This window comes from Chiloscyllium plagiosum, chromosome 23 (assembly GCF_004010195.1).
Source record: "Chiloscyllium plagiosum isolate BGI_BamShark_2017 chromosome 23, ASM401019v2, whole genome shotgun sequence".
Taxonomy (NCBI): Eukaryota; Metazoa; Chordata; class Chondrichthyes; order Orectolobiformes; family Hemiscylliidae; genus Chiloscyllium; species Chiloscyllium plagiosum.
The window spans coordinates 12,962,273-12,986,623 of NC_057732.1; the positions used below are offsets into that span (position 1 = coordinate 12,962,273).

The 24,351-nt window shown below is 41.0% G+C and overlaps 1 protein-coding gene and 1 long non-coding RNA gene across 7 annotated transcripts in view; one reads left to right on the forward strand and one right to left on the reverse strand.

The window, feature by feature from the left end:
* Positions 1 to 24,351, reverse strand: part of cald1a (caldesmon 1a) — a 208,700-nt gene that overhangs the window by 132,330 nt on the left and 52,019 nt on the right. For all 6 annotated transcript variants that reach the window (XR_006315061.1, XR_006315060.1, XM_043713556.1 and 3 more), the window contains exon 2: positions 20,227 to 20,332. The gene's annotated coding sequence lies outside the window, so the exon portion shown is untranslated. The remainder of the gene's footprint in view (positions 1 to 20,226; positions 20,333 to 24,351) is intronic.
* LOC122561628 overlaps positions 1 to 24,351 on the forward strand; it is an 82,267-nt gene that overhangs the window by 39,570 nt on the left and 18,346 nt on the right. The gene's annotated exons all lie outside the window — the stretch shown is intronic.

Sequence of the window (24,351 nt, forward strand, 5' to 3'; positions counted from 1 at the left end):
TGTTAGGGCGCAGTCATTGATGTAATATGGGAATCAGGACAGATAAACACAGCAAATTGTTTTAGATATGTGACTGAGGGATAAATAGTGGCCTGGAAAGGACCTTGATATAGTGACTCATTGAAAAATAGGCAGCACACCCTCAGTATTGTGACAGGCTGCCAGGCTAGACTTTTATGTTCAAGTGTCTGAGGTGAAATTTCAATCCACAATCTTCCAGAGTAAATGCTACCACCTGAATCACTGCTGATACAAATCTCATGACAAAGTTATTCCCATAAATAAGTGCTTGAGCCCTGACATCCAGAACAAGTCACTGATTTATTGTGCACTGGAGTCAGTTGCATTACATCTGAAAAGAAAATCTCCTGATTGATGCTGGTAAGAGAAAACAAAAATCAGCTTTTGTGCAATAGAAATATTATGTCCATTTGTTTTCTTTGAATTGAAAATAATTGCATTAAAGCTTCATCTTCCAATAGAGATGGGAAAGGGTTCAGGAACGCTGCAATCTTGAGGATTTTCATTGAAAAATCTACTTTTCATCCTCTTCTCCCTGCTATTTTCATTTGATTGTGTGGTTATCATTAGCCCTAAAAATTGTAAGCCTACCTCAATGGATAGTCCACAACTATTCAGGAAACCTGTTGAGGAGTCAGGATTATCCAGAGTTACAATGTTTTAACAACTTCAAATGTAATTATTCAGTGACATGTATTTTAACTTGATTGATTCAGTACAGGGCAGGTAATCTGACTGTTATAGTTTTGTGAAGCTAGGAACAGTTACATACTCAGTTACGTGTGGAGATACAAGAAAGTAATTTGTTAATTGTCAAAATTGCCATAATGCATTCAAAACTATCGACATATAGGAAAACCTCTGTGATGGTTTGGAATGTTATTCACATAACCTGGAGATCCTTAGGTTTTTTTCCCAAAAATAATGCCTTTATGTTAAAAGGAAAAAATACCAAAGTACCAACAGCATTCTAACAACTAAAAGATGGCTTTTATTTTACAATATAAGTGAAATGCTATCTGTAGGTTTTAAAAGTTTCTTTAGTTTCACTATATTATATTATTTTGATTTCTCTAGATTTGTTGTGAATGTTTGGCTGAGTTTCAAAAGCAGTTAAACTTTTTCTCTGCAAGGGACCGCAGCTATTTTTGATCAACCTGCTCAGAGATGTCAGTAGACACATACAAAGCAGGTGGGACTTGAACCTGGACCTTAGAGATAAGGACATTAGCCACTGTGCTAGAAGAGCCCCCAGGGGTCTGTATTCCCATTTTGATGGACAACTTGATTAAAAGTCTTTGATGTGGTGAGAAAAATATGTTGGCTTTGCAAGTCTGATGGATCATTTGAGGACATTTACATTTTTGAATGATAGTGATATTTTCCAATATGAACAATCTTTAAGGGACAAGGGTACTAAATTGTGGAAAGCTTATTTTCCTTAATGTACATTTCAAAGATATCCTGAGGTCTGCCCATAGTTGATACAAGGTGATTGGCTATTGCAGGTACATCGGAGGTATGGTTGCTATAGCAGAAGCATTGGGCGGCCTGAGAAGAGGGTGAGGCATGTACACTGGCACTGGGTGGAGGATATGAGGGGTGAGGTTTAGTGGCCATAGCAAAATGTTGATAGTTATGGTTCTCTCCAAGAAGACTAGGGTGGGCCTTCTAAGCAGACAACTTTAATATTGGGCAGCATGGTGACTCAGTGGTTAGCACTGCTACCTCACAGCGCCAGGGACCCGGGTTCGATACCAGCTTCGGGCAACTGTCTGTGTGGAGTTTACATATTCGCTGCGTGGGTTTCTTCTGGGTGCTCCAGTTTCTTCCTACAATCCAAAGATGTGTAGCTTAGGTGAATTGGTCGTGTTAAATTGCCCATGTTGTTCAGGGTTGTGTAGGTTAGGTGCATCAGTCAGGAGTAAATGTAGGATAATAGGTTTGGGTGGGATACTCTTTGGAGGGGTGGTGTAGACTTGTTGGGCTGAAGAGCCTGTTTCCATGTTCTCTTCGCACATGCAGTACAGGTTGCAATACCTGAATCCTACTTGTCTGATTTTCTCAGAGATCAACATTTGGCAAGAATCGGGTTCGGAGGTGGACTCAGCCTTTGAAAACTGTCAAAGAGTCTGTCCTGTTTGACATGACCCAGGATGAGAATCTAAAATCATAGTGTTATTGAACAAATATCGCACTATCTTTTGCTTCAAGTTTTTACAAAAGGTGAAATTTAAAAATTTTTGGCATGAGCTCAAGTTCAAACCACTCCATTAAGATGTCTATTGTGTTTGCCTACTCTCTGCTGGGGTGCTTGGTTTTTAACTGCTGTTTTACAGCATTCATAAAGGACATTAGAAGGATTGTTGAGCAATTTTTATGTTAGGACTTTTGGATCATTTCTAGAGATTGAGTAAATATGGAGATCTGTGCAAGAAAGAGAACCAGTAACACATCATTAGCAATATCCATACACATCCTAAATCGGACTGATATTTATTACGCCAAAGCTACAGCATTATTTAAAATAAATTCTTGGATTTCTATCTGTCTGTGTTGATGGATGTTTCAAGTCCACAGCTGCACAAGTTTCTGTAAACTTGGAAGAAGCCAGCCTTGATGCTGGTCACTAAATGTATATATTGCACCTTCTCATTGCTAAACCCTTTTTTATAAACGACTCCACTGGGAGGTTGGGTACTTTAGATGAATGAGATCATCTTAGCTATAGATCCTTGACACGCTTCATGAGATTTAATCTTTAATGTTCCAGACAGTAAGATAAAATTACAAGGGACAACTTTCCAATTAGCCTTGATTGATGGGAAGCCTGCAATTGTCCAGCCAGTGAAATCAAATGAAATCAATTTCATGTAAGATCATGTGTGATGTTTCCCACTTATTTCATATCATTGGCAATTAATCCTTTATTTTTGATGCAATATATTCCAACAGTTTTCCAAAAGGCACAGAGAAAGGAGGCCAGGTCAGAGGCTGTTCATGGTAGAGTAGTTAGGAGGAGACGGGAAGAGTTGAGGGAAGGTGTTTGAACACAGGGACTTCGCGTTTACCTTCTACATCTGACATTTGCATACCTCCTTGTAACTGCCAGATTTCCCAAAGCTCAGAAAATCCTACCATCCAGGCATAATGATGAATGAAAATGAGGCACACAGCCTCTTCGTAATATTTAAAATGCCAACTCACCTGCAGGGAGTGGATAGAAGTCACACAGTCATAGAGATGTACAGCATGGAAACAGACCCTTCAATCCAACTTGTCCATGCTGACCAGATATCCTAACCTACTCTAGTCCTCCATTTGCCAGCACTTGGCCCATATCCATCTAAACGGTTCCTATTCATATACCCAGTCAGATGCCTTTTAAATGTTGTAATTGTCCCAGCCTACACCACTTCCTCTGGCATATCATTCCATACATGTACCACTCTCTGTGTGAAAAAGTTGCCCTTTATGTCCCTTTTAAAGTTTTCCCATCTCACCCTAAACCTATGTCCTCTGCTTCTGGACTTCCCTACCGCAGGGAAAAGACCTTGTTTATTTACCCCATCCATGTCCCTCATGATTTTATAAACCTCTATAAGGTCACCCCTCAGCCTCCGACACTCCAGGGAAAACAGCCCCAGCCTATTCAGCCTCTCCCTGTAGCTCAAACCCTCAAAACCTGGCAACATCCTTGTAAATCGTGTCTAAATCCTTTCAAGTTTCACAACACCCTTCTGATAGGAGGGAGACCAGAATTGCTGTGGCCCATCTCCCCATCCTGCCTCTGTTAAACCACAAGTGGTCAAGTTAGAGTTCAGGATTTAGATTTTTTTTACACTAACATCCCACATGATCCAAAGTCACCCTTCTTCATTCAGGTTAAGATTTCCTCCAATAGTTCCAGTGTAACTCTACCATTGGACTAGTTAACTCTACAGTAGGACTGGTGAAGACATGCTACATTTTCTCTGATAGCCAAGTTCGGTACCCATGGGGATAGCCTCAACCAAGTCCTTGGGTTCATGTCACACTACAGGTGACCCCACTGCACTAAACACACACACACACACGCACCCGCATACAGACCTATACCCCTTTACACTCACACACACACACACATACTCTGTCACAGACACTCATAGCCCCGCCCACACACACATTTTATTTTACTCAAAACTGCATGAATCCATGTAAGACTCTGTAAATCTGTTTTTTAGATTAGAATCAGTCTGACCATTGGGGCAGAGACAGCCTCACACCAGGCACCTCACACCTTCAATGCATCATCTGGGCCAACATGGCACCTATTCTTTAAACTTCACTTGAGAATGTAACTTTAAGAAAGTTCTGGGATTTACATATGAAAGAATTGAAACCAACATGCCTGTTCTAAAAGATAAGAGACTTAACAAACAATCCAGGTCTTTTTCAATATATAATTTCAGTTACATCACACTGTTAAATTTTGCTATAAATTCTGTGTCCTACAATCTTATACTCCACAACCACCTGATGAAGGAGCAGCGCTCCGAAAGCTACTGCTTCCAAATAAACCTGTTGGACTATAACCTGGTGTTGTGTGTGAATTTTAACTTTGTACACCCCAGTCCAACACCGGCACCTCCAAATCTTGAATACATTTTTTCTTTATGTTTAATTACCTTAATAGTTAATGAGAGCCATCACCTTCGTACATTGGCCCAAATCTTCCAACCACAGCCAGAACCAACGTGCCCATTGCTGATCTAACAGGAAAGCATGCACTTCTGATGCAGTGTCCTAAAGAATTCACTCAGCACAGAAATCCATGCAGTGGGCGGCAAAGAGGATCAGAACAAAACACATCTCTCTTTACTGTATATAACACTATCTGCCATGTGGTAGGTTCAAAGGTCCAGTGTGAATGTTGGTGAATGAGTGGATGAATGGGTAATTGAGTGAGGTGAGTAAATGTGTATGGTAGGTAACTGCATAGAGTGTCTGGGGAAGGCGGGGTAGGTCAGTACTCAGGGAGGGGCGTTGTCAATGCGGGCGGTGAGATGGATCTCCTAAGCCCTTCTTCCTGAAGAAGAGCTTATGCCCGAAACGTCGATTCTCCTGTTCCCTGGATGCTGCCTGACCTGCTGCGCTTTTCCAGCAACACATTTTCAGCTCTGATCTCCAGCATCTGCAGACCTCACTTTCTCCTCAAGGATCTCATGGGTGGTCAGGGTTCAGTTTGGGAGGGTAGTGAGTTGATGGAGAGGAGCTAACCAATGATTTGTGGGTTAAGGGGTTCAATTGCCCATGTAATTACACCAACATTTTTGTAATGGTCACTAAACCTCACCAACATATCCTCGAGGCAGTGCCAGTTTCTAAGCCTCATTGTCTTCTCATGCCATCCAATGCTTCTGCTTTCAACCCAGGCTACCTGCCATAGCCAATCACCCTGTACCAACTATGGGCAAACCTTAGGATTTGTCTGAAATATACATTTATAAAAAGGATTCTGTGTAACTACCCAGGAGTTTTAATTTCGCACTTTGGATTACATTAGATTATTTAGAGTGTGGAAACCGACCATTTGGCCCAACAAGTCCAGAACCAACCTCCAATAGTAGCCCACCCAGACCTACTTCCCTCTGCCTAGTGCACCTAACACTATGGGCAATTACCATGGTCAATTCGCCCTAACCTGCACATAGAGTCATAGAGATGTGCAGCATGGAAACAGACCCTTCGGTCCAAATTGGCCATGCCGACCAGATATCCCAACCCAATTTGTCCCATCTGTCAGTACTCAGCCCATATCCCTCCAAACCCTTCCTATTCATATACCAGTCCAGATGCTTTTTAAAAGTTGTAATTGTATCAGCTTCCACCACTTCCTCTGGCAGTTCATTCCATATACATACCACCCACTGTGTGAAAAAGTTGCCCCTTAGGTCTCTTTTATATCTTTCCCCTCTCACCCTAAGCCTATGTCCTCTAGTTCTGGACTCCCTCACCCCAGGGAAAAGACCCTGTTCACTCATCCTATCCATACCCCTCATTTTTTCATAAACCTCAATAAGGTCAACCCTCATCCTCCAATGCTTCAGGGAAAACAGCCCCAGCCTTTTCAACGTCCCCCCCCATAACTCAAATCCTCCAACCCTGGCAACATCCCCGCAAATCTTTTCTGAACCCTTTCAAGTTTGACAACATCTTTCCGATAGGAAGGAGACCAGAATTGCACACAATACTCCAAAAGTGGCCTAACCAATGTCCTGTACGGCCGCAACATGACTTCCCAACTCCTGTACTCAATACTCTGACCAATAAAGGAAAGCATACCAAACGCCTCCTTCACTATCCTATCTACCTGTGACTCCACTCTCAAGGAGCCATGAGCCCAGACCCTAAGGTCTCTCTGACCAGCAATACTTCCTCGAAACCTACCATTAAGTGAATAGGTCCTGCTAAGATTTGCTTTCCAAAAATGTAGCATCTCGCATTTATCTCTGTAATTTTCTCTCTTTTGCCTTACTCCTTATTTAAACAGGGGTGTCATGTTAGTGATTTTCCAGTCCTCTGGAACCCTCCCTGATTCTAGCAATTCCTGATAGATCACCACTAACGCCTATGCTGTCTCTTCAGATATCTCCCTTAGAATTCTGGGGTGTAATCCACCTGGTCCAGGTGACTTTTCCACCTTCAGGCCATTCAGTATTTCTAGCACCTTCTCCTTGGTGATGGCCACCATACTCAGCTCTGCCCCCTCACTCTCTTGAATTTCTGGGAAACTACTCATGTCTTTCACCATGAAGACTAATTATTCAGCCATTTCCTTGTTCCCCACTACTATCTCTCCGGCATCATTTCCCAATGGCCCAATGTCCACTTTTGCCTCTCTTTTGCCTTTTATATATCTTAAGAAACTCTTACCATCTTCCAATATATTAGTGACTAGTTTACCCTCATATTTAATCTTCTCCCTCCTTATTTTTGTTGCCTTCCGTTGGTCTTTATAAGCTTCCCAATCCTATGATTTCCCACTGCCCTTCGCCATATTATATGCTTTCTCTTTTGCTTTTATGCCTTCCCTAGTCAGGTATTGTTTCCTCATTCTTCCTGTGCTTATTTTTCTTCAGGATGAATCTCTGCTGTATCTTTTGAATTACTCCCAGAGCCTCCTGCCATTGCTCTTCCACTGCCTTTCCTGCAAGGCTTCTCGCCCAGTCAATTCTTCCCAGTTCTTCCCTCTGATGTTGCCTTTATTCCCTGTTACCTCTGATTCTATCTTCCCCCTTCCAAATTGCAGAGTAAATTCAAAATTATTATGATCACTGTTTCCTAAGGATTCCCTCACCTTAAGCTCCCTTATCGAGTCTGCCTCATTGCACAACACTATCTTTGGACTGTGGGAGGAAACCAGAGTATCAAAAAGAAACCCACGCAGACACGGGGAGAATGTGCAGAGACAGTCACCCGAGGTTCCTGGCACTGTGAGGCAGCATTGCTAACCACTGAGCCACTGTGTTTCTTAGATAACTACTCAATATGCCTCCATTGCTAATTCAGGGTTGGAGACATATTCCCGGAGAATAGGGGAATTATCCTTTGGAAGTTCACACATCGGGACTTTCACATGATCCTGACAAATAAACAGCCTTATGTGGATCCTCTGATAATTGGAAAGCGGAAGATTTGGCCTATTATTATCTCTTGGAGCATCATCTGAAACATAGTGATTGAAAAAGGAGTTGTTTTATAACCCATGCAATTGCTGTATATTTTCACTAAAAGCCAGCAATAAGCTTCACAGATGGCAGTGCAAAGTTTGGAATTTTCAAAAGCAACCTATCACATCAATTACATTTCAGAAAAGTCAAACAGAAATTTTTTTTAGAAATTATGAATTGCTACCTTTCAAATTTCTATCTTTGCTGATTTAAAATGTCATCTACGTGAAGTGAAATATTAACTTTCTCTTGTTGGCGTTCACCCGCTTTCTTGTTAAAATAATGACAAAAGGAAGGGAGGACATGAGTCAGTCCCAACTTTCAATTCCTCTCCCTTACATTGCCTTCTGAAACAATTGTTTAAACTAACTATGCTGTTCAACACTTCATCATCCCACGATAGCCCTGGCACTGGCTCAAAAGTTATAATCTTGCTAAGATATCCTTCAACCTCAATTATATCCTTGCACTCTTTGCCCTTTGACTGTTCTCCGTACCTACGATCCCTATGGGTTAAACTATCACAGACTTTGTTCCAACACAAACGCAATATGAAAGGTTCTGTTTGAACGAAAAGCCTTAAATACTTACAGCAAAAACAAAGAAAACATTCTTCAAATTCAACAGTTAATCATTTGAACACAACACAACAGAAGAGATTCCAGCCTATTCCTTCTCCATATTATACAGCATCAATACTATCACAGAGTCCATCTCTCTCAATTAATATCCTGAGGGAAATCTAGAGTCAATCTATCAATTTACCGACTCCACTCTCCCCTGGGGAGTCTTGCATATCCACAGCATGTGTTGGACATTCAGGTATATCCTGGAAACAATTTTTTAATCTGAAAAATCAAAGAGTTATGCAGCTAATTTTCCAATGTAAATTTCCAGTAGGCACGGCTCCTCCGAAAGTGCAAAATTGAATTAAAAATCTCAAATAATCCCCAATCTCAAAAATCACAGAGAAAAATTACATTTATTTATCTACCCATATAATTGAAATCTAATCTGCAACTACAGACAACATTCTCTCTGGCCCCAACTGCACAAGATCCATCAAATCATGCAAAATATGAGATTATCCAAGTCAATGATTATCCCTAGAACCATTAAAACTCGATCCAAATACTCTCCATATCACATTAGAAGTTGTGAAGGGCTCCAAGTCAAATGGATTTACACTAGGAAGGTACACATTGTTTTAAAAGAGTGTCTTAGCATTTCAGAAGTAATAATCTTACACTTCAATTAAAGGAAGTCCAATCTGTTATCGCTGAACCCTGGCAAAATAATGCAGCTCTTGTATTACTTGTTAATTATTTTTCCTTTTGAATTTTTGGGCTCGGAGATTTGGAAAAGGCATGCATCAGAACTGTCACTTTTTGACGGATAAAATACAGCCCAGTCTGTCAGAGAGTGCAATTCGAAGTAAATGAAAATTAATACAAACATGTGATAAATTCTATACCTCACTGCTTGAATTCCAAGGTATGCACGACTGATAATGTTAATCCAACTTACTGTGTAAGTGTAACAAACAATAGATATCTATGATTTGGAAGCTCATTCAATAAAATTTGGCAATTAATGAAATGCTATTTTGTTGTAATCAGAATTCCCATCATGAACTGAATCAGATATAAAATGAGATTGGTTATACACAACAGGGTGGTGACCGCTCTGTCCTAGCTGTGATACATATCTCATTGAGTAGGTCATCTCTGGCTTATGTGGTTTACATTCTTACAACTTAAGGGATATAATATTGCAATGTTGTGATCTTTTGATTTGTGGAATAGTATGCCATCATCAACTGGCATTGATTTTCAAACTGGTCTATTCAAAAATCTTTTGATTACACACAAAGCCAACAATACAGGGAGTGCAGCTTTTCTGTAAAGGGAGTGACCTCACGGAGTACTTCATTTCATCATTGTGGTGACCCCATTGCATCAATTACTTCCACAAGCTTCCAGTAAGATGTCACTGCAATGACAAGCTGGTGTTCCAAGGTCATTGAATATGACTTTCCGCAGAATTCTGACTAATGGTAAATAATAACCTTCAGTTTGGTCTAGTTCACATTTTGCTGAAGGATTGCGAGTGAGCCAAACTTGGATGTTAATTTGAAACAGGAATGCAACCCAGCACAGGCTAATCATAATTGGATATTCTACTAGTGACAGGAACACTTGAGTGTTCACCTTAAAGAAAAAGGGGTAAAGGCAGGGAGTTTTCTGGATTTCTATTTCCCCCCGGGCTGAAGGAGAGGTGAGAAATGTGTTTGGGAAGTTGAGCTTTTCAAACCAAAGCAATTACTTCAAAAGCTTTATCTTTTATGTAAAGATATCATAACACGATTCCAGTAGAAACATTATGATTTCCAACAATACAACAATTTAATTAAGAATAAAATATTCTCGTCAGGGAAAACAACATCCAGACAGCAAATGTGTTGCTCAGTTATTAATTATTTTGTTAATATCTATTGCAAGATCAATTATAAGCCGAAGGTCAACTCATTGTTTGAATGGGGGGAGCTTGAGAAGCTCACAAAGAATTCTCCTTGTTTCTGTGTTGTGCAAGAATGCAAGGTTCACCCATCTGAAGGAAGTAGCAGTACCATTGGAAAATCTCATGGCAATTTCAGGAGATGTTTAAAACGTTCTCCTGGCTTCCCCTGCTGGTAAAATTGACAAAGCCAGCAAGAGAATTGAAGAAAGAATATAAACACAATTGCAAACCAATCAGTTAATTGCACCCAGATCGGGCACACAGGAAATATGAACAGGATAGCCATGTCAAATGTAGCTTATTATTCTGAAGTCATTTCAAGATGGAATGTAACATTAAGGTTAGGAACAGGCAATCCGGCCCATATGCTCACCAGGCCGGTTGCATTCTCCCTTATTCTTTCTCTTTTTGTCTTGTCTCTTCATATGTCTTTTGTGTCCAAGTTCTCCTTTTCTGCAGCCTCGGAAGGGAGCATGATGGATCTGGATGTCTGTTCCTCGTGGCCATACTGGCCCATGGCTCTAACGAAGGCTTTATTGTCGGTGGGTCTAGTCCGGTACTCCTGGTGGTGGTTTCAGTGATCGTGGTTACAGTTTGTTCCTTGTGGCTTTGGCAACCTGGCTGGTCTGCTCTGTCCTTCCTTGCTATGGTGGTGATGCCTCCTTGCTATGGCAGCAATGCAGTGCCTTTGGTGTTGGCTTCAGTGTTGGCATGGTAGGTCCGGTCCAGAAGTCCTTGCTTCGGCAGCCTCAGAGGACATCTTTGGCAGCGGCATCCCATAGCCACTCACTCCATTAACCCAGGAGCAAAAGGAGGGAACAAAAGATGACCTTTGTCCTAACTTCATCTCAATTATTTCTTCTTGTAATTTCTGTAATTAAAATGGTGCCAAATTGTGGTGACCTATTCACAATTCACCATATTTTCATCAATACAAGTGGCAATAAATTGCTATTCTATTCTATTTACATTGTGTTCCAATTTGCAAACAAAATCAAGATTGCAACCCACTCACAACCTGAGGACTGCCTGTAGCCTAGACTGAGTGAAGTGCAGTTAAATTGTTGCTTCACCTGGAAGGTTTGTCTTGGACAGTGAGGAAGGCGGACGTGAATAGGCAATTGCATGGGAAGGTGCCATGAGAACGTGGGGAAGTGTAGGAGGTAGAGGAGGAGTGGGTCAGGGGCCCATGAATAAACAGTCCATGCAGAATGCTGACCAGGAAGGAAAGGGGAATTTGTGTCTGTTAGTAGCATCCCACTGAAGTTGGTGGAGGTAGCGACTTCTGATCCCTTGAATGTGTGGGCTGGTGGGTTGGAAAGTGAGGACCAGAAGTCTCTATCATTGTCGTGGGAAGGAAGAGAAGCACTGTCAACCCACCCTGTCAGTAATGGAGAATCCTTAGTTGAGGGAAAAGGTGGACCTTTCAGAGGCCCCCTTGCAGAATGTGGCATCATCAGAATGGATATAATTGAGATGGAGAAAGGGAGAGACTGGAATGGAGTCCATACAGGAAGGATCCCAGAAATTTAATTCTTGGTAATTCTGAATTTCAGGCAAGAAATTACCACATTTTGGTTAAAGGTTTCCCTAAAATATTTCATTCTCTGTTCTCTTTGGTCTACAGTCTCTTACCACAAATGAGCATAAAATAATTGAACCAAACTAAACTGTTACCACTGTGCTAGTGTGCATTGAAGGTAGGCATCGCTACAAGGCAAGCATTTGTTACCCATCCTTGGGAATGTACTGGGAGTCACCTTGTTGTACTGTAGTCCATGTGGTAGATACACTTCATGTTGACTGGGAGGGAATTCCAGGATTTTGACCGGGGACAAAGAAGAAATGACAATTTAGTTCCATGTCAATTTGCTATCTGATTTGGAACAGAACATGCAAGTGGTGGTTCTCCCATAGATCTAATGCTTTTGTTTTTCTAGATGGTAAAGGTCACAGGTTTGTAATGTTCTTTTGATAGAGGCTTATGAGTTGCTACAGTTTATATTGCTGCTACCATGATCGATAGAGGAATGAATGATTGTTGGAGGTGTTCGATGATGTTTTGTTTAAACTGGCTGCTTTGTCCTGGATAGTGTTGATGCTCGAGTGCTGTCGGAGCCACAATGATTCACACAAATAAAGAGTATACCATCACACTCCCAACGTGTGCCTTGTAGATTGTGAATACAGACTAAGAAGACTGGAATTGGCTTTTTCACAATAGAATTTCCAGCCTCTTCTTGTTTTTTAGCCACAATATTTACATGGCTGGTCCAATTCCGTTCTGGTGAACTAAAACTCCAGAAAGTTGATGATTGGGGATTCAACAACAATGTTTCCATTAAACATCAAGTAGAGATGGTGAGGCGTGCTCTTGTTCGAAACATCAGTTGCCCGGCACTTTCCATGTTATGAATGTTACTTGCTAGTTATCAACTTTAGCCTGACCTTGCTACATGAAGGTATGGACTGATCCTGTATCCAAGGCATTGTGCAGTGTTCAGTACCATTTACAATCAGAAACAAACAACCCTCTTCTGACAGAAGGAAGTCCATTGATGAAGCAGTCGAAGATTGTTGGGCCAAGTACACTAACCTGGGGAACTCCTGCAAAGATGTCCTGGAACTGAGATGATTGACATCCACCGACCATAGCCATCTTCCTTCGCACACCTTTGACACCGATCAGCGGAGAGTTCCCAGCACGATTCCCCATTGACTCCAGTGTTGTTCAGGCTCCTTAATGCCATACCTGTCAAATGCTGCCATGATGCTAAGGGCAGTCAATCATGTCTGGACATCAGATTTTTTTGCCTGTGTTTGGATTGAGGTTAGCAGTCAGGAGCCAAGTGGCCCTGACAACCCATTGTATAATACATTATAATATACTTCTTTCAAGAAACCATTAGTGACTTCAGGGTGACACTTAGCATTTTAATAAAGGGATGGTTATGTTCTTTTACAGGATTAACAGCCAGCTCATGGAACTGCATTCTCCAAACCTGCACCAGTTAACTCTAACTTTATTATTCATCATTAATTATAAATCTACAAGTCACTGAAAGAGGAACTTCAGGGTCTTTCAATGTTTGACTGAAGACTAAATGACCTTTAACATTGCGGAATGTCTTCAGAAATGGCTGGTTGGGACAGGGGGTTCCAGGAGCTGTGTTAACCACCTGATTGACATGCCAGCACGTAATCACTGAAACAAATCCATTAAACAGCATACCGGTGCATGTTTGCACACACCCACTTGTACCTATCCAAGTGGATACTGAGCTATGAAAAGCAGTAATTGTTATTGCCAATCACAGCGCTTATGTTGGCATCAGAGACAGGGTTATCTTGAGCGATGAGAGAAAAATCCCTTTCGATACATCTCAGAGCTGGCAACTCCACATTAGTGCTGACATTTAGATTGCTCACAGCTCCTTCAAGCAAACAATCTATCAGAGATAGTCATCCAAGAGACAGTTCACTGATCAATCATGTTCTCGTTCCCAATTTTACCAAATACCTATCTGCTAACGGCATATCAGCACCTTCGTAATTATAAAGGCAGATTTTTTTTTTTACTCTGCCCAAATAGAGGAATATTTATAAATTAGATGCAAACAGTGCAAGATTCACCATCCGTTTTTTTTTAAAAACAAACAAATTGTTCCATTAGATCCCTGACTGCTTCCTTAGCATCGATTTCTAATCACTGTTTATATCCTCTGAGTACTGGACCATACATTGGCACTGATTGTCACCTCATCCCATGTATTTTATGTCACTGTATCCAAAATTACCTGTGATGCCAAACTTTACCCAGTGGAACCACCCATTCCCAGCCATAGAACAGGAAAAGTGAATGCAACTCATTGACTCTATTTTGCACTTTCACCTTTTACTTGTCACTTAAAATGCTTTACCATAAATGTGACCAACTTAGCTCATGGAAAGATTAGACATCATTTGAAAATCTTTGCACCCTTCCTAGCCCTGCAGTTTTGACACACTTCCAGCTTCAGGCCCTGGTTAAACCAGGAGCTCCAAGGAAGTTTCACGAGAAAATGACACAAGAACCTGCCTCAATGGAGAATACTCTCTGAACATTTACAGATAGCACTGCATCAACAAGAACCCTCTTACAGTAGATTGCATATATTCTACCATGAATAATCTAAGAAGTCTGATGAGTCTTCAAATTACGCTATATCTTCTGTCAAAACAGATGCTGTTAGTCAATTGACTAGTATGCTAAAGACTGTCTGCCATTCAAGTATGACTATTGAGCTTACTTAAAGAAGGTACTCATCCCACCATTGATTTTTTGATTCTGCTGGATTAGCACCTTCTTATTCATACACAGTAAACAGATGTCACTGGCTGGGTCAGCATTTATTTCCCATCTGTAATTGGAGAAGTTGTTGATGAGCTGCCTTAGAATCCTTACAGTGTGGAAACAGGCTATTCAGCCCATCACGTCCACACTGACCCTACGAAGACCATCCCATCCTGACCTAAACCCCCTACCCTATCCCTGTAACCCTGCATTTCCCATGGCTAATCCACCGAGCCTGCACATCCCTGGACGCTATGGGTAATTTAGCACGGACAATCCACCTTACTTCCATATCTTTGAGGTGTGGGAGGAAAAGGGAGCACCCGGCGGCACGGTGGCACAGTGGTTAGCACTGCTGCCTCACAGCGCCAGAGACCCGGGTTCAATTCCCGACTCAGGCGACTGACTGTGTGGAGTTTGCACATTCTCCCCGTGTCTGCGTGGGTTTCCTCCGGGTGCTCCGGTTTCCTCCCACAGTCCAAAGATGTGCAGGTCAGGTGAATTGGCCATTCTAAATTGTCCGTAGTGTAAGGTAAGGGGTAAATGTAGGGGTATGGGTGGTTTGCGCTTCGGCGGGTCGGTGTGGACTTGTTGGGCCGAAGGGCCTGTTTCCACACTGTAAAGTAATCTAAAAACCCGGAGGAAATCCATGCAGACACGGGGAGAATGTGCAAACTCCACACTGACAGTTGCCCAAGGGTGGAATTGAACCGGAGTCCCTACTGCTGTGAGGCAGCAGTGCTAACCACTGAGCCACCATGCCTTCTTGTACTGCTGCAGTCATAGAGTCGTACAGCATGGAAGCAGACCCTTCGGTCCAATTCGTCCATGTCGACCAGATATCCCAACCCAATCTAGTCCCACCTACTAGCACCCAGCCAATATCCCTCCAAACCCTTCCTATTCATATACACATCCAAATGCCTCTTAAATGTTGCAATTGTACCATCCTCCACCACCTCCTCTGGCAGCTCATTCCATACACGCACCACCCTCTGCATGAAAATGTTGCCCCTTAGATCTCTTCTCAATCTTTCCTCTCTCACCCTAAACCTATGTCCTCTAGTTCTGGACTCCCCTAGCCCAGAGAAGAGACTTTGTCTATTTATCCTATCCATGCCTCTCATGATCTTATAAACCTCTATAAGGTCACCCATAAGCTTCAAACAACTCAAAATCATGCTTGCGGAGTGAAAGGAGATGTTCTGATAAGTTGTCAGCTGTTTGCATTTGGTCTCTCTGGTATATGTATACAGTATGTACGCACAGTATACCAAGTTGAAAGAAGAAAATTGCTGGATTATCTCAGAATGTTTGTAACCTTGGGAAGTGAGAAGGGAAGATGCTGCATTTCCCTTACTTGCACTGAAAGGCACCACAGAGCGGGGAGGGAGTGATCAAGGAGTAGATGTTGTCGAGGAAACTATCATTGTGGATTGGTGAGAGGTAAGGAGAGGAGAAGATGCATCTTGCAGTGACATCCCACCGAGCAGGCAAAAATGGGGGAGGATGACCTATACAGGATGACCTCATGAATGCACAGACCGGTGAGACAAAGGATGATAATGAGGGAAAGCCAATTATAGCCCAGTGAGGAAGGGCAAAGGAGTGAGAGTGGCAACAATAATGGGAGGGGGAGGAATCCTCAGCCGAGGGAAGAAAAGGTCGTAGTATCGGAGGTACTGGCATGGAAGGAGAGAATAAATGCTGGTTGTTTTGTCCTTCCGTTTATGCTTCTTTTTACAAATGTCATGTGACCTTAAACACACTTTCAATGTGATAGCCAATTGTCTGATTTCAATCCTATTAAAGATTCAATTTTAAAGATAAAGACTAAAGATAAAAACAAAAGCAACACAATTCTCTCTGACAGTTGGAAACATGACAGATCTCTAGCAGCAATGGCAAGAATTGGATAAGGGTTGGAAGTAACAGAGAGTATAATTGAATTGAAGACATTTTGTCAACTTTACATCGATAATTGGTTACTGCTGCTTATTTTACATTTCAGATCTATATAGAGATAATGCAAGCTTTTATATATGCAACAAATTTTATTTACAGTGCTTTAAATATTCTTCTCTGTGCTCCAGCTCTTTCTACAGTTTTCCCTGGGATCACACGCAAACTAAATCAATTAACCACAATGTGCATCAACAGTAACACACTCAATTAAACACAGAAATATTCAACGTTGCAGTGACAGCACCCTGAACCGTTTAACTATGTACTATACTCCAGGTCATGTATTAAGACTAAACATAGAATTAGTTGCTGATCTAGAGCTAAGCATTAGTAAACCATACGAGGTTCTTCATTTAAGTTTCGTTTCATAAGGCAGAACGAGGTTTCTTTAAATTTTGCTTTCACCACTAGTTAGAGCACCATCAGAAAAATCTTAGGATATTTATATCACTCTTGATAGGCCTAATATAATAAATAAAGGCTTCAAACACAAGATTGGAAATACAAACCTAGTTTCATACGATTCCAAATAGTCCCTTACCCAAGAATTTCATATGAAATACAATATCCTTCATGATAATTTATTTAAACTCCAGCTGGTTACTCTTACCTTCTTTAAATTCCTAAAACATAGCTTCAGGCTTCTTCAAAAAGACACACTGTGCTGCACTGCACGCTCCTTACCACATACTTGCAACTCCTGAATTAATGTTCAAGACTCCCAGCCTTCTGGCTTCTTGTCTACTCAAAAGGCCACCTCAGCTTATCTTGACAGATCCTCCAAAGCTTCCCTGATGTGCTCCAGGCTCTGCTTGGCTCCCGGATCCATATTTTACTTTACCTGAGAAATGTTTCAGGCTCCAGACAATGTTGACTCACTATTGTAAAGAATACTCTGGGGCAAATGAAACCACCCACGCTTAATCCATCATTCACATCTGACAGCGTGACTCCATCAACTCCATTAGATCACTGATGCCAACTCAGAACATTGACAGACTATAAATGCAAAAACCATGAACTCCAGTAATTTTACTTAAAGGATCATTACATGAAGCTCTTTTAAAGATTTATTTTTAGATAAGTAATGTTCCTTGTTAAGGCTGGAGATGGTCTTTTTATAAAGTTTAATTTCAATGATACTATGTTAGCAATGCACTAAGAGTTTAAGATGTCAACTTGTGTAGCTCAAAGTAGCGCAAGACAAAAATCTTTCCACATAAGATGCCAACAACAGAAAATGATGGATGTTTCCACTGTGCACTTTACTGCAGGACATGAGATTTTATCCACAAAATTACCAAAAAGACCTAAATTGAACCACATCAGAGAAAACCAGCTATGGCCAAATTTTATAAACGATCATTCTAATATTGGATTTTTTTTTACTTACATCTTTGCGTAGTGAGAAGAGTGATATTTCCTTGTGCATGAATTGCAGAAAACCAATATTCAGGTAAGAAGGAAGGCAAATAGAATTTTAGCGTTTACTGCTAAAGAAATAGAGCATAAATGTTCAGATGTGTTGCTGCCATTGTGCAAGGCATTGGTGAGACTGCACATGGAGTATTATATACAACTTTATTTCCTTTACTTGAGGAGGGATATGATTACTTTGAAGTTATTTTGGAGGAGTTCACTAGATTGATTTCAGAGATGAGGTGTTTGTCTTACGAAGAGAGATTAAGCAATTTAGACCTGCATTCTCTAGAGTTTAGAAGAATGAGAGGATATCGAATTGAGGTATAAGGTGCTGAAGGAGACTGAAAGTAAATGTAGAAAGGATTTTTCCTCATGGGGCAATCTAGAGTTTTAGCAATAAGATGTGGCAGATTTAAAATGGAGACGAGGACACATTACGTCTCTGAAAGGGTAGTGAATCTGTAGAATTCACTACTCTAGAGTACAGTAGATGCTGGACTTTGAGTAAATTTAATGAGGTAGATTTTTAATTAGTAATGGGCTGAAGGGGTATAGAGAGTGAGTAGGAAAGTGGTGTTGAGGGCTGGATGAGATCAGTCATGATTGTATCAAATGGCAGAGCAGGCTGGAGGGACTGAATTGCCTACTCCTGCTCCTAGTTAATGTATTTCTTCATCAGGGACTCAGCAAACATATCAGTATTTACACATTCCTTGATGAAAAGCTTATACTCAAAACATCGACTCTCCTGCTCCTCGGATGCTGCCTGACCGGCTGTGCTTTTTCAGCACTGCACTTTTTGACTCTGATCTCCAGGATCTGAAGTCCTCACTTTCTCCTATATCAATGTTTACTCAGAGGTGACATTCTCGCCTCTGAACCAGCAAGAGGTGACCACAATTCTTTTCCCAGAACTTGAAAACAATATCAAAGTGGACATATCATTCTATATTCTTGCCATCTTGCCCAGTTTACTTACAAGGGTCCAAATCTCTAACCAATCCTTTTCACTACCCTATACCACTGGGCTCTGCTGATGGTTTAACAGTCATTGTCCCTTTTTAAGCTTCCCTCAATGAAATTTTCTTGCACTCATGGGCAGCGAATATACTGGATGAAATTAGATTAGATTAGATTAGATTCGATTTGATTCGATTCGATTCCCTACAGTGTGAAAACAGGCCTTTTTGGCCCAACCAGTCCACACCGATCCTTCCACCCAGACCCATTCCCCCTAACTAATGTACCTAACTCTACGGGCAATTTAGCATGGCCAATTCACCTAACCTGCACATCTTTGGACTGTGGGAAGAAACTTGAGCACTCGGAGGAAACCCACACGGACATGGGGAGAATGTGAGAACTCCACACAGACAGTCACCCAAGGCTGGAATTGAACCCAGGTCCCTGGCACTGTGAGGCAGCAGTGCTAACCACTGTGCCACCGAGCCGTATTAGTTCCACAGCTTCCTGCTGCCCATTAATCTATCACAAAGGCAGCCTGATTTTGTCTCAGTAATAAGACCTTTTTACTGCACTTTAGCTCATCTGCTGCTGCTAACCCCATTGAATCATCACCCTCAGACTAAATTCTTTGGCAGCCATTCATCCCGTACCTTCTATAAACTTATTGCAAGAAAAGCTGAGCGTGTGCGTTCACAATGTGCTGACAAACATTGTTTCCAACAGCCAACACCACCAAGAAGCAGATTGTCTAGTCACTCATCCTTTTTGTTGATTCAGGCAACTTGCTTTGTAGAAATTAGCTGCTGCATTTGCTGATGCAACAATAACGACATTTCAGACGTTAACCAGTTATGTACTGCTTTGGATTAGGAAATGGTCTACACTCATGCAAGTCATTTTAACACGTATCTAAATAGTAAACATAAAATCACATACAGTGTTAACAGTAACCCTAGATGCTCATAACAGTGTTTTCAAACAGAATACTGTGTAATTTTGGACGAAGGTAATGAAAATTAAGATAAAACAAACATTGTTTCATCTTAAACAATATTTTTCCCAACCAAAATTGCAATGCAGAAAACGTGTGAAAATTAATCACCAGATTTACTGTCTGTGTTACTAAAAAGATTGAGAACCATTGGTTTACATCAAGATTGCTGATGAACCAATACCATATAATTTAGTGCTGAGATGTCAATACTATGTTGATAAAGCAGCACTTCAAATAGAGGGTGTGAGCAAAGACACCATGGAATAACTATAATTATTTCAAACTATACTCACAGAGAGGTAACTGGATTATCAACACCACCTCTCTTGATTGAAAGCTGGCCCTTCTGATGCACTTGAAATCTTGTTTGAATGCAGTTTATGGACTTCTTTGTTGTACCTGTGGGGAAACAAATGCAGAGAACAAATTAAATGATGTTAAGTAGATATGGTGAAAATGGTTAGTGCCACTGCACAGTCAAGGTGTCTACACGGCACTTTAAATCCAAGCATGGCATAAAAACGATGAGAGGGAACTGCAAAGCACCAATGCATATCAACACTAACAAAGGAATGAAAACTCAGCACTATCTGGTGTGATAATTTATTAATTTCCTGGCAACATGCTGGAAGCGTGCCATCCATCAGGATCTTCCTGCCGCAAAACATTGCAAGACTATATGGTCTTTGATATACAGCTTTCTGACACACTTCTGGTCTGCGTGAGAAATGAGTTGATTATAGTGGGAGACCGCACACAGCATTACTCATGAGGAATAGGAGTCTGATTTTTCAAGCTGCACTCCTTCAACCCAGAAAGAATATTACAAACCCTTCTCGGATTTACCTCTGACTACATGTCCCCATGTTTACTTATTTAAGTTCTTCTCATGGAAATTGATGTTAGTCAATAAATATAATCTGTTAGTCCTGGTATTTTCCATGTTAAGGAATAGTGTATTTTGTTGTACAGAACTATAACATTGTCAAAAAGAGACATGAAGTCCAGGGTGATTCCTGATGAAGACTTTTGCCCGAAACGTCGATTTTCCTACTCCTCGGTTGCTGCCTGACCTGCTGTGCTTTTCCAGCACCACTCTAATCATGAAGTCCAGGCTGTCTGTCCTGTACTCATCAAGACTGAATTGCAAAAAACCATCTTTAGAAAGGAAGGAAACATTTATACAGCATGAGAAGAGGGTGATGATTCGTTTGACTATGGCAGACGAGGAGATAAAGCAAGAACTGATAAAAGGGCAGATTTAATTCAAACCAGGTAAACTGACAGATTGTTCAGGGCATTGCCATTGGGATACAGCAGTGATTGACCGTCTTCCATATTTCCATTCCTCCATGAAAGAAAAGGGTGAAATATATGGACATATGTATAAATAAATAAGAGAGCTAACAGCTCGGACTGCATCTCCATGCCAACTATATCCAACCAACCATTGCCATCTTTCATGCTGTATAAATTACTCATTCCTTTCTAAATTTGGTTTTCTTGATTTCCAGTCCTGATGAGTGTAACTCAATAACCTTTGATGTCGTGCCTTTTTTTTTAGCAATGTTGATATACCTCTACTTCACAACGAAAGATGTTAATGGCACAGTAAAGAGGCCAGATGCCTGCTCCCTCTGTATAGGCTTCTAGTGTGAACAAACAAAACATTTTATTATTACCCTGTTATAGAGATGTACAACATGAGAACAGACCCTTCAGTCCAACTCATCCATGTCAACCAGATATCTTAAATTAATCTAGTCCTATTTGCCATCTCTTGGCCCATATCCCTCTAAACCCTTCCTATTCATAAAGTCATCCAGTCAGCTTCCACCACTTCCTCTGGCAACTCATTCCATTCATGCACCACCCTTTGCATGAAAACGTTGCCCCTTAGGTCTCTTTTAAATCTTTCACCTCTCACCCTAAGCCTGGACTCCCACACTCCAGTGAAAAGACCTTGTCTATTTACCCGATCCATTACCCTCATGATTTTATAAACTTCTATAAGGTCACCCCTCATCCTCTGACACTACAGGGAAACAGCCCCAGCCTAATCAACCTCTCCCTACGGCTCAAACCCTCCAACTCTGGCAACATCCTTGTAAGTCTTTTCTGAATGCGTTCAAGCTTCACTACATCCTTCCTACAGGAGGGAAACCAGAATTGCACACAGTGTTCCAATAGTGGCCTAACCAATGTCCTGTACAGCTGCAACATGACGTCACAGCTCCTATACTCAATACTCAAATATCCCATTGCACTCTGAGGTAACTTTCTTTGCTGTCCACTTTCCCTCCAATCTTTTGACTTCTCACAGACCCGTATTTTTCTTTGCTTCAACTGTATTAATCTTTCATGGAAAAGGATGCTGTTATTCAACTACTCTATACAATAAAACATTCTATCTATTAATTGCTTTTTTTTTCCCTGTACAAACACATTCCAGTGCAGAATGTTACTGAGTTAACTAGTTCCAATTCAAGCACTCCATGATTATTTGAAATGACAGCCGATAGAAAATGTGTCCTATCTGGGATTTTTAAAGTTAAACATATCTACCACTGAGTCAGCATTTCCTGTAAAGGCAGAGGAATGTCTTATCCTTGAATTTGCGGTACAATGTTGCAGCATTATACCATATATCTTTATAGTCTAAAGCAGGATGTGGTGAGAGCATCATGCCAGAAGATTATCCTGGAGAGAAAACTATTTAAATGAACATTATTCTTTTTAAACAAGACTGTTTCATCACTTACTGATATAAAAGGTAAAGTTGCCTTAGTCCTCTTCCACCATAGATCTGCTCTCACACTCGAGATAGACAATTGGTGTTGATTCATTGTGTAAGTCAATGGGTCACTGTCCTATTTAAGTTTTCTGGTAAACTGTTTCTATTAACCAGCAGCTTATCTTCAAATTTCAATTGTTCTTATTCCTGCGATTAGGATTCTCCGAAAAGTAATTTATTATATTGCAATAGAGTTATGGACATCCTTTATGATATCTGTTTTGTTAGCAAGGTGAACCTTTTAATATACAAAAATTATCCCTTTTAAAACCATTATCAATACAAAGACTGCTGCAGATCCCCTAATCTGCTGACTGTCCACTTTGTATTGCTAAGAAAAATTCCTGCCAACAAGGAGAGGTTTAACAGATATGTTTAGCCCATTGGACACTGACAATGTGAAGAATCAATAACAGTCCTAAAATTTATACCCATGACTCACTGAGGATGACCAGTTTTGAAGAATTTATTTCATGGGAGGTAATAAAATGGACAAAAATACAATAGTGGCACTCGTCAGAATTTTGCATTACAGACGTAAACATGATTACAGCAACAAAGGAGGCCATTTAGTCCTTCATGCTAGTACTGGCTTTCTGAAGGGACAATTCACACAGTGTCATTCCACTGCATTCTCTTCATAACCCCGCACATTCTTCCTGTTCAGATAATAATCCAATTCTCTCTCACATCTTGACTGAACATGCCTGTACTCAGGCAGTGCATTCCAGATGTTAACCACCGACTACAAAAAACTGTTCCTTATGACACTATTGCTTCTTCTGCTAATCACCTTAAATCTATACTCTTTGATCCTTCCACCAATAGGAGCAGTTTCTCCCACTTTTCTCCATCCACATTGCTCAGATTTTGAAGACCTCGATCAATCTCCTCAAACTTCTCTTCTGCAAGAAGAACAATCCCAACTTCTCCAATCTACATAACTGAAGTTCCTCCTTCCTGTTACCACTCTCATGACTCTTTTCGGCACCCTCGCTCATGACTTCACATCCTTCTAAGGTGTGTTTCCTAGGATTGGAGGCAATGATCCAGTTGAGGCTGGAACAGTGATTTATACAAGTTAATTACCCCGCTTTTGTATTTAATGCCCCTCCCGATAAAGCCCAGGCTGCCATATGCTTTATTATCTGCAGTCTCAGCCTGTCCTACTACCTTCAGTGACATGTACACCAGGTCCCTCCACTCTTGTACCTCTTTTAGAATTGTGCCCTTTAGTTTACATTGTCTCTCTGCATTTTCCCTATCAATATGAATTATTTAGCACTCCTTTCCATTAAATTAGGGAGACACATGTTTAAGACAGAAATGAGGAGGAATTCCTTCTGTCTAAGGGTTGTGAATCTTTGAACTGTGTTACTGCAGAGTGCTGTTGAGTTTGTGCCATTGAGTATACTCAAGGCTGAGACAGACAGATTTTTAATCAGTAAGGTGGAGGATTGTTTTTCAGACTGGAGGCCTGTGACCAGTGGAGTGCCACAAGGATCGGTGCTGGGTCCTCTACTTTTTCTCATTTACATAAATGATTCGGATGCGAGCATAAGAGGTACAGTTAGTAAGTTTGCAGATGATACCAAAATTGGAGGTGTAGTGGACAGCAAAGAGG